Source organism: Schistocerca gregaria, chromosome 4 (genome assembly GCF_023897955.1).
Source record: "Schistocerca gregaria isolate iqSchGreg1 chromosome 4, iqSchGreg1.2, whole genome shotgun sequence".
NCBI classification, from domain to species: Eukaryota; Metazoa; Arthropoda; class Insecta; order Orthoptera; family Acrididae; genus Schistocerca; species Schistocerca gregaria.
Window position 1 is genome coordinate 318,502,435 of NC_064923.1, and position 12,314 is coordinate 318,514,748.

Below are 12,314 nucleotides of genomic sequence, written 5' to 3' on the forward strand. Positions count from 1 at the left end.
TTAAACATGGTGTTTAAGAAAAAGTATTTCATATTAGGTAGCAGTATTGACCAAACAAGACAAAAATATCCAGTAAACATGAAGTCTAAAATGCATATCTTAAGAGCTATCAGTATTTGTTCATCTTTGTTACAATAAAACACATTTACTCTACTGCAGAATGGAGTAAACAAATGAGGATGAAAGGAGGCACTCTCACTTTAACTACACTGTTGGTCAGATTAATATTCATATTGTAGGTCATGATCTCCGTGTTCCCCAGTACCACATATGGTATGTGTGGTTCATGACTTTTTCACATGAGGAAATTGTGGGCAGAATGTTCATATAACTGCATGTGCAGCCTACAGTGAACTTTTACCCGAGGGGACATAGTGGAGGTGACGGAGAAAAGGAAGAAGGATGGAAGGCGGGCCACTGTGCGAGTGATTCAGGGAAGCAGCGCACTATGGATTGTACCTGCAAAAGAACTTCAGGCTGTAGCACTCCAATCTTCCCACTTTGTGTCAGAACAGGAGGGCGCCGGCTCATAAAACATCTTACATGGGCCAGGCGACAGACCGTCGAAAAGCAGACAGTTGGCGGAAAGTGAGTGGAAGAGGCCATTTAAGAGAGACTACTGTAATCTGAGCTTTTCTGCAAATGACAGGAGGGTAACAAAACTACAAGCATTCTCATGTTAGAAGCTGGGACGATACGAACAGAGCGGCTGTGCACATGTTTAGTGGAGACAAGACTGTAACTCCCCTGACGCCAGGAACTCGTCAGGATCTTTAAGCAAGTGGCAAAAACATATATTTAATGAGCACGACTGTCTGGGAAGATTAACAGCCTTCTTTCAGAAAATGGATATGGTCACCCTGGAAAGATTAGATCTCTCCATAAACAAGGGACTGTGTCCCAGCTAGGTAGCCATTTTCTGCTGAGACATGGCCATGCTTACCGTGAGATTGACGTCTCATGCTTACCACGAGAATGACGCCTCCCTACTTAAAATCTTCTTTTTGCAGACAAAAGAAATTCTATGTCGCTGATTGGCTCCCCTCAGGATATGCAAAGCAGAGGCTTGTTCCCCCAGTAAGGGGACCATAGTGCTATCAGGCCAGCAGATCAGTCAAGAAGAGAGATTCAATGAGGGGAGGATACTTCGATTGGTTTGTACAACGAGGAGACGGGTTTCTCTGCTAATTCGCTGTCGTAACAAGGCTTGGTGGAAACTGATTGTGACTCCTTGCCTTCTTCGTCTTCTGGTCCTTCCCAGGTGGAGAATTTCAGGTCTTTCCCTAGTGGGTTAGACTGTAACTTGTGGCGGACTAAGAGCCAGTGGCAGTTTCCAACTGTACCAACAGTGGAACTGTATATAGTCTCTGACATATCGTATGACACAACTCCTCCCGAACAGGTCATGAAGACCCAAAGGTACCGCCGTGTCACCCTCAGCTCACAGGCGTCACTGGATGCGGATATGTAGGGGCATGTGGTCAGCACACCGCTCTCCTAGCCGTATGTCAGTTTACGAGACCGGAGCCGCTACTTCTCAATGAAGTAGCTCCTCAGTTTGCCTCACGAGGGCTGAGTGCAACCCGCTTGCCAACAGCGCTCGGCAGACCGGATGGTCACCCATCCCAGTGCTAGCCCAGCCCGACAGCGCTTAACTTCGGTGATCTGACGGGAAGCGGTGTTACCACTGCGGCAAGACCGTTGGCTCGTGTGTTACAAAGAGTGAATTTATTCATCCTGAGTGGGCCATCTGACGTTTGAAAATTCCAGCACACACCGTGGTGTCTGTGAGTCAAATTGGTTGGTCAGACCAGCGAAGAGGTGCACCTCACACTGAAATCTGCCAGTATTTCAGGGTTCTGATAGGGAAGTTTCCCGTGTTCTAATAATCAGAAACCAGTCCACAAAGTTTGTATTTATGAACGCATTAGAACATTACAGCTGCCGCCACGCTCCGCTCTTCACCCACAGCACGCCGTTTTCTGCTGCCGCTTGAATCATGGTGAAAGGTAAGGTATTGCTGCGCCAATAGGCTTTTTACATGATATTCGCAATTCCCTGTTTTCCTTGGATCATAGATTGTGGTGTACCTGGTCGTAGTTGATTCCATTTGAACAGAATTCGGTCTCACAGTGGATTCATGTAAACAAAATCTGATGGCGTTGTAAAATAGGATCAATTCAAGGGAGAATCTGTATAATCTCCACCCAAAAGAATACTTCGACAATCAATCCCCATCCCTTTCCTGATTTATGTTTGTCATTTTTTGTAAGATTTATCAGCTGGATTACAGCTATAAAAAGATGATTAAATACTTGTCATTATTTTTGTAAACTTAAACACGCCATCACTCTCATTCATACTCCTCCAGCCATTCACTATTTTTTTTTATTTTATCGTGGTGATATATGGATACACCAGCAACTCAGAATGCAATCGTACTAAATTAATTAGTTTGATAATTAGAGTTCTGAAAGCGATCGCAGACATAGGCAAAAAGACTGCCACGAGTAAATTCACTAAATAAAAATTATGGGTACAGCTCACGATTTGAAAATCGTTGAGAAGGTAATACTTTTCTTTATGTAAACATTATAACATTTAGCAACACTTGGACACATTTTTATGATTAAAGGAAGCAACCACTTGCAAGGACACATTTCTCGGTTATTGCTCATGCTTGTACCATGTTGTAAATATCTTCTAGTATCGTTACTGTGAACCGTATTCACAGCACTAGGCAAGTGCAGCGCATTTACAGGGTAGTCCATAATATCTCAGGAAATAAGCGTCAAACGAAAAAACTACAAAGAACGAAACTTGTCTGGCTTGAAGGGGGAAACCCGATGGCACTATGATTGGCCCGCTAGATGACGCCGCCATAGGTCAAACGGATATCACCTGCATTTTTTAAAATAGGAAAACCCATTTTATTACATATTCGTGTAGTACGTAGAGAAATATGAATGTTTTAGTTGGACCACTTTTTCCGCTTTGTGATACATGGCGCTGTAATAGTCACAAACATATGGCTCACAATTTTAGACCAACAGTTGGTAACAGGTAGGTTTTTTAAATTAAAATACAGAACGTAGGTACGTTTGAACATTTTATTTCGGTTGTTCCAATGTGATACATGTACCTTTGTGAACTTATCATTTCTGAGAACGCATGCTGTTACAGCGTGATTACCTGTAAATACTACATTAATGCAATAAATGCTCAAAATGATGTCCGTCAACCTCAAAGCATTTGGCGATAAGTGTAACGACTTTCCTCTCAACAGCAAGTAGTTCGCCTTCCGTAATTTTCGCATCTGCATTGACAATGCGCTGATGCACGTTGTCAGGCGTTGTCGGTGTATCACGATAGCAAATACCCTTCAACTTTCCCCACAGAAAGAAATTCGGGGACGTCAGATCCGGTGAACGTGAGGGCCATGTTATGGTGCTTCGACGATCAATCTATCTGCCATGAAATATGCTACTCATACCGCTTCAACCGCACGCGAGCTATGTGCCGGACATCCATCATGTTGGAAGTACATCGCCATTCTGTCATGCAGTGAAACATCTTGTAGTAACATCGGTAGAACATTACGTAGGACACCAGCATACATTGCACCATATAGATTGCCATCGAGAAAATGGGGGCCAATTATCCTTCCTCCCATAATGCCGCACCATACATTAGCCCGCCAAGGGCACTGATGTTCCACTTGTCGCAGCCATCGTGGATTTTCCGTTGCCCAATAGTGCATATTTAGCCGGTTTACGTTACCGCTGTTGGTGAATGACGCTTCGTCGCTTAATAGAACGCGTGAAAAAAGTCTGTCATCGTCCCGTAATTTCTCTTTTGCCCAGTGGCAGATCTGTACACGACATTCAAAGTCGTCACCATGCAATTCCTGGTGCATTGAAATATGGTACGGGTGCAATCGATGTTGATGTAGCATTTTCAACATAGACGTTTTCGTGATTCCCGATTCTCGCGCGGCTTATCTGCTACTGATGTGCGGATTAGCCGCGACAGCAGCTAAAACACCTAGTTGATCATCATCATTTGTTTCAGGTCGTGACTGACGTTTCACATGTGTCTGAAAACTTCCTGTTTCCTTGAACAACGTAACTATCCGGCGAACGGTCCGGACACTTGGATGATATCGTCCAGGATACCGAGCACCATACATAGCACACGCCCGTTGGGCATTTTGATCACAATAGCCATACATCCACACGACGTCGACCTCTTCCGCAATTGGTAAACGCTCCATTTTAACGCGGGTAATGTATCACGAAGCAAATACCGTCCGCACTGGCGGAATGTTCCGTGATACCACGTACTTGTACGTTTGTGACTATTACAGCGCCATATATCACAAAGCGAAAAAAGTGGTCCAGCTAAAACATTCATATTTCTTTACGTACTACACGAATACGTAATTAAAAAATGGGGGTTCCTACTTTTAAAAAACGCAGTTGATATCCGTTTGACCTATGGCAGTGTCATCTAGCGGGCCAACCATAGCGCCATCTGGTTTCCCCCCTCAAGCTAGTCGAGTTTCGTTCTTTGTAGTTTTTTCGTTTGATGCTTGTTTCGTGAGATATTTGGCCCAGTCACAATCAATGGACCACCCTGTATCAGTTTCAACGGGACAAGTCTGTGTTTTGATAAGTTAGAGAAATGCTTTTACATTATAGTTTTATCTCTGTACTTACAGTATAATGGAAGCCTATTGTATAACATGGGAAATGGCAAACACGATATTCTGTTGTGGTCTGGCAAAGAAAAGCGACTGTCGAGTCCATGTCTTGTACGCTGAGGTGACAAAAGTCATGAGACACCTCCTAATATCGTGTCGGACCTCCTGTTGCCCGACGTAGTGCACCATCTCGATGTGGTACGGACTCAGCAAGTCGTTGGAAGTCACCTGCAGAAATATCCACCCCTGCTGCCTCTACAGCCATTCTTCTACATCTACGTCTAAGTCTAAAGGGATGCTCTGCAAATCACATTTAAGTGCCTGGCAGGGGGTTCATCAATACACCTTCACAATAATTCTCTACTATTCCAACAACGCGTGGAAAAACCGATCACCTGTATCTTTCCGTGCGAGCTGTGATTTACCTTAATTTATTATAATAATCGAGTCTTCCTATGTACGTTGGCGTCAAAACACGTTTTCGCATTCGGAGGAGAAGGTTGGCGATTGAAATTTCGTGAGAAGACTCTGCCGCAACGAAAAACGGATTTGTTTTAATGGTGTCCATTCCAAATCCCGTTTCATGTCCGTTACACTCTATCCCCTATTTCATGATAATACAAAACGTTCTGCCCTTCTCTGAACTTTCTCGATGTACTCCGATGTACTCGATGTACGCCGCCCCTGGTAGTTCCGTGGTCAGCGCGACGGAACGTTATACCAAACGGCTCGGATTCGATTTCCGGCTGTCTCGGAAATTTTCTCCGCTCAGGGACTGGTTGTTGTGTTGTCCTTATCATCATCATCATCATCATCATCATCATCATCAGCGCCTAGAACCGCTCGGCCACAACGGCCGGTAAGTGGCGTCAACTCGAAAAGTTGCACCAGGCGAACGGTCTACCCGACGGGAGGCCCTAGCCACACGGCCATTTTTTTATTATTATTATTTTAAATCTTGCCTGGTAAGGATCCCAGACCGCGCTGCAGTATTCAAAAAGAGAAAGAACAAGCGTACTGCAGGTAGTCTCTTTTGTAGATTTGTTGCATTTTGTGAATATTCTGCCAGTAAAACTCAGTCTTTGGTTTGCCTTCCCCACAAAATTTTCTATGTGTTCTTTACAATTTAAATTGTTGGTAATAAATCCGAAACTTTGTAGGTGCAGGATTTTGTGCACTAACGTCCCAGAAATGATCGATGGTATTCATGTCGAGCGAACTGGGTTGCTAGATCACTCGCTCGAATTATCCAGAACAGTCTTCAAACCAATCGCGAACACCTGTGGCCAACGACATGGCGCATGCTCATCCGCACAAAGTCTATCGCTGTTTGGGAACATGAAGTCCATGAATGGCTGCAAATGGCCTCTAAGTGGCCGAACATAACCATTGCCAGTCAATGATCTCTTAAGTTGGACCAGGCGATTCAGTCCATTCCAAATAAAAACAGTACACATTATCAGGGAGCCACCACCATCTTGCACAGTGCCCTGGTGACAAATTGGTCCCATGGCTGTGTGAAGTCTGCGCCACACTCGCACCCCACCATCAGCTCTTACCAACTGAAATCGGGACTCATTTTACGAAGCCACGGTTTTCCAGTAGTCTAGGATCCAACCGACATGGTCACGAGACCACGAGGCGCGTTGCGGGCGATGTCGAATCGTTGCGGGCGATGTCGAATATAGGCAATCGCGTCGGTCGTCTGCTGAAATAGCCCATTAACGCCCAACTTCGCCGCACTGTCCTAACGGATACGTTCGCCGTACGTCCCAATTGATTACTGCGGTTATTTCACACATTGTTGCCTGTCTGTTAGCACTGACAACTCTAACAAACACTGTTGCTCTCGGTCGTTCAGTGAAAGCTGTCAACTACTGCGTTGTCCGTGGTGAGAGATAATGAATGAAATTTGGTATTCGCGGGATACACTTGACACTGTGGATCTCTGATTCCCTAACGATGCGGAATGAAATGTCCCATGCTCTAGCTATCACTACGTTCCCCGTTCAATGACCGCTAATTCCCTTCGTGCGACCACAATAACGTCGGAAACCTTTATAGACGAACCATCTGAGTACCAATGACTTCTCCACCAACCTCGTGTACGCGGTATTACCCCCATTTGTGTACGTACACATTGGTATCCTGTGGCTTTTGTTACCTCAATGTATGTTGAAAAATATACGTAATGCACAACTGTTCAGTCGTGTTTTCCAGCGACTAGCAGACTGTGGCTCCGTAGCTCCTATCACGGTAGACCTCGACAGACCTACTCCATTCGTGGTCCTGTCGTGGAGGAGCCAGTATTCCAAAGAGTGGAAGAAGCACCTGGAACTAGTACTTGAAGCTCTTTTGTTGCACAGTTCAGAACGTGTTCTCATTTCTTTACTGCCTTCTATAGGTCGTTCGTAATAGTAAAGAGCTTACAGTTAAAGATTTGTGTTTCACAGTAGCGAAGATGAACAAGTGCTCGCAGTACTTAAGGTATGCTTCGTAGAGCCCATATTTAATAGACAGTTTTTCATTTGTTCCTTACTACACCCACTCAAAACATGGAATACCTTTTTTTAGCGCCCTGTATATCTGCTCTGTACCACTAACAGATCCATTGCAATTTACGTGTAACTGAAGCTGACCTTTTGTTCGATACACAGTCACGGTGTAGTAGTTAGCCTCAGTAGATAAAGGAAGTTAAAAACTAAAGTGACAAAATTCACTGAAAGTGCAAATGTTTGTTCGGTGTTATAACCACACATATTACAAAAATGTATGTATGTATTAGGTTGGTGCATAAGTTCATTTTTGTTTTGCATATTGGTATTCCGAATGCTATGGGGTTATTTATCGATGTCATTCTTTATTTGTAATTCTCTGTTGCCATTTAAGTTTAAGAATTGTCCTTTTTGTCATTTGAAAATAGTGCGTGCAGCTGTGGACGCTAAAATTGGAGTGCCAAGTGGAGAAATAGGAACATTTGCGACAGATTCTTCTGTCTTTCAGTAGAGGGGTGACAGTAGCGAAGGCAGCCAGAAACATTTTTGTCGTGTGTGGGGATAATGCCATTGGGCATAACATAGCAAGAAAATGGTTTTCTCGTTTTAAGGAGGATCATTTCGACATTAGTGGCTCAAAATGGCTCTGAGCACTATGGGACTTAACTGCTGGGGTCGTCAGTCCCCTAGAACCCAGAACTACTTAAAGCTAACTAACCTAAGGACATCACACACATCCATTCCCGAGGCAGGATGTGCAGCTCTGCTTGCTCGTATCAACTGGCTCGTGAACAACCAACCGTTCCTAACCTGCATCCTTACTCATGACAAGAAATTGTGTCTTCATGGAACTCCCCATACAAAAACCAACACAAGTGATAATGTTATGCATCTCGTGGAACAGTGATGGCATGGTGTAACCATCACTGCTGACATTTAGTGTCAACAACTGAGACGTCTTGCAGACACAACCCAGCAACAACGACCACCAGGAAGAGTGCGTGAAATGGTGCTACTCGACGTTAACGGCCGCCCGCATTCTGCTAGACTGACAAAAAACACTACGCGGGAGCTGAGTTGGGAAATCATTCCATAATCATCTCATTCACCTGTTCGTGCACCGTCAGATTTTCATCTTTTCCGCTGTCTATCGAACAACCTTAAAAGAACTTCATTTCCGGTTGAAAATGCGCTCCGAACGTGGCTCCTCGAGTTCTTCGCCTCAAAACCACGTGTTTTCTACAGTCGTGGAATCGAAAAGATACCGCAGCGTTGGCAAACTGTTGCAAATAGCGAAGGAGAGTATATTATTGATGACTAAAGTCATTGTTATGTGTATGTTACGAAAAACGCTACAAACTTATACATCCACCGTACGTGTTTCATGTCTCCTCCTAAACAACCGACTGATTCAACCAAATTTAGTACACAAATCACTTGCTGTCTGGAAAGAATCGTTTTCGGAGGAAAGAACCACATACTTATCGAAAGAGTGAAGAACATGACGCACAAATACCTATATTACATTCACTTAAGAATGAACGCACTTAGTGACTACCGGCTATAGTGGCCGAGCGGTTCTAGGCGCTAGAGTCTGGAACCGCGCGACCGCTACGGTTGCAGGTTCGAATCCTGCCGCGGGCATGGATGTGTGTGATGTCCTTAGGTTAGTTAGGTTTATGTAGTTCTAAGTTCTAGGGGACTGATGACCTCAGAAGTTGAGTCCCATAGTGCTCAGAGCCATTTTGAACTTAGTGACTAACAATAGACATTACATATTGCGTAATTTTAAACCTTTATGAAACATTTTCTCCCTAACATACCCAACAAAATTATGAAAGGAAAAAGGTATACTGCTAATGCAGTAAAAAAGCCTGATGAACAATGACGTTTTAATTTACATCGTGCATGACGTTTAAATTTATTACTTCTCTGCCACTAACTCTATTCGCAACACATTTTTTGATTGTATCCACATATGTCGACGAAAGTACTAACGAAAATGCATCATCGTACGACAAATAGTTCAGGACATATGATATCTAATACTAATATGTGCAAAAAACTGCCGCATCGTACGTATTAGTTTACGAACTTCCAGACAAAGTTGCAAATTTCACTTTTTTATCTACTTGATGACTAGTTTCGGACCGGGGCCCATTTTCAAATCATCCTACTGGACAAAAAAAAAAAAACCAAAACTACATTCACGCACAATACAGGTATTACAAAATTTTTAAGTGCACGCCAAAAATGCAGAACGTATCATCCCAGGATTTATGTACTAAACTGTCGAATGTTATTTCCAGAATTCAAGAACGATGTCAAGATAAATATTTTGAAGTGCAAATGAGCAGTTACAGCGCACGCAGATAACTGCAGTCTACTCCTCCCTATCAGGATTTAGGAAACCTTTTGTATTTGTTAAAGTATTCTCCAATAATCAAAAATACAACAATTAATACAATAACAGTACAAGTGAACAGTAAAATTAATACTTTCAAAAGCTTTACCAAAAACAATCAAATACTTAAAACCACTGACCAGTAAAGCACAGCAGCGCCACATAGGCCGCTTATGACGAAGTTGTATGCCATTTTGCCAGTAAAAATCATTAATGTAAACCATAACATTAGAGTTAAAAACAAACAATTAATATGACATTAAATAATCTTTATCACTTCCAGCCCTTTACAAACGTAAAACCTTACCATAACATACTTTACAAAATTATATGAAGATAAAACATTTTTTTCTGTATGTCCCAGGTCAAAACAGACATTATACCAAAAAAATTGTTTTTAACAAAGCACCAAAAATGTTATTGCCATCCTAGGGGGGAAGATACAACATAATACCACTCATGGGCGGATGGGGTGAGGGTGGGGTTGTGGAGGAAAGGGGGGGAGGAAGAGGAGATAGGGGGAGGATGGAGGGCTGTGAAACAGGGAGGGGCATGAAAAAGTGGTCAAGTGGGATGCGTGGCAAGAATGTAAATAATACATTATCTGTGGTACTAAAAAACGCTTATTGAGATTGTACCAGGAACAACTATTTGTCATTTTTTAAACAAATAAATAGGAAATACCATAGAGTAACGGAATCAACAGAGAAACCATGCATATATTTACTCAAGAACCGAAACAAAAGAGAACCGAAACAATTTTTTTTTAATAATTTAGTGGCGCAGACCACACAACCAACCGGTAAACCGAGCTTTATAATCTGCCATACGCATCATACAACATATGAGACGTAAAGCACAAACACAGAAACCTCCTTATCCAATCAGGAGCAACCAATAGGCACCACTGACAATAGCGCGTATTTAAGTCAAAAGTTGTACTCCTCAGTATATCGGCAATGTACACAATAATGACCGGGAGGGGGAGGGGGCTAAACGCAACGGTACGAAGAAGGGGGGAGGGGGGAGCCGAGTTGTGTGCCGCAGTCAGATTGGTGAAAAAACCGAAAACTGAATTCAGTACACGATAGTCAACCCGGGGAACAAAAATTCATTACGAGAATATTAGGAAAGAGAGAGGTGGGGGAGGGAGAAGGGGGAGAAGACATGGGAGGGGGTGGGAGTAAACGGGGTGTATAGGAGCTTCTGATCAAGGGACTGGCGGAAATGACAGCGGGGACGGTGGTAGGGGAAGAGAGTATGAATTGTACGTCATTTTGGAACAAAGCAAAGACCCCACTAAACAGAAAATTGACTTCGTCTTCAAAACTATCCCGGCTCCAAAATATTCAGCTGCATACCTTTTGATGCATGACGCAAAATCTTCAGTGTGTTATCTATAATACCAACCCTATAATCCTCATTTTTTAAATGCTGTCCAAACGCAGTCCTATTAGATGGACCAATATGTTCTTCAAAATGGGTGACAAAACTTCTTCCCGTTTATTCAATAAAAAATTATTCACGGCACACGCATCATATCGTCTGATGGATTACATTTACCTTCCCCCCAACCTCTCCTCGATTTCCGAGCCTATGTTTCAACTTATATCTCAGTTGTCCACTCGTAGAAATGTGTGTGGGGAGGAGTGGGACAATTTTCCAGAGACTGATCCATCCATATTGCAACATAAGGTACTTCCTTATATCATCTGTCCATTGTGGTTTCATCTGCCAACGCTTTCTATACAATCCGGAAACCATCGATTGCTTCTAGCCATCGCAACTTGCATCAAAATGTTTTAGTCTTTATTAATTTCGTCCTCATTTAGAGGCAAACTCAACAGTCGTACTACTATGGTACTTAATCTTCGGATGCTGATCTATGAATAAATTGAAAATGGACGCAACCTTGTCATAAGAATCCCTTCACGATCATGAAAACTCCATCAACATATCTTTTATAGAAAAACAATGTCATCACAGATATCCTGATTCAGATTAAAAGCTGCGCGGGATGGGCCAAGTGGTCAGAGGCGCTGTAGTCGTGGACTGTGCGGCTGGTCCCGGCGGAGATTCGAGTCCTCCCTCGGGCATGGGTGCGTGTTTGTCCTTAGGATAATTTAGGTTAAGTAGTGTGTAAGCTTAGGGACTGATGACCTTAACAGTTAAGTCCCATAAGATTTCACACACATTTGAATTTTTTTTTCAGATTAAAAGTTCTACTCTGCAAATTATTAATTAAAATATCAGCCAGTAACTCGGACGGGGAATTGCCCATAGCGAGGCCATCTGGCTGTTCGTAGACCTTATTATCGAAACCAAGGTGATTATATGATAAACTGAACGGGAGGAGATCAAGAAACTCAATTAGCTCCCCACTACACATGGCAGCATTATGCAAAATATTATTCTTGATAAGGGAAAGAATTTTATAGATGGAATATTGGTGTACAAATTAACAATATCATCTGACTTTTTAAGTGTCTGGCATTAAGCCGCAAAAACTACACTATTTAATACATTATAATTACTGGGGACTTACACACCACTTCAATTTCCGAAAAAGAAACTTGTCCAGAGTGTAAGTGGAGAACCTCTGCTGTTAGTTATAACTCGCATATTTTTTCAGTTTTGTGTACCTTCATCTGTGCGTTAAGAACAGGCAAATTGGGATTCATACAACTCAATTTTCTTTTTTAAAGCTATAATC

At 42.8% G+C, this 12,314-nt stretch overlaps 1 pseudogene; it reads right to left on the minus strand.

The window, feature by feature from the left end:
* Positions 1-1,588: 1,588 nt before the first annotated feature.
* LOC126268291 (5S ribosomal RNA) lies at positions 1,589-1,706 on the minus strand (annotated as a pseudogene).
* Positions 1,707-12,314: the final 10,608 nt, after the last annotated feature.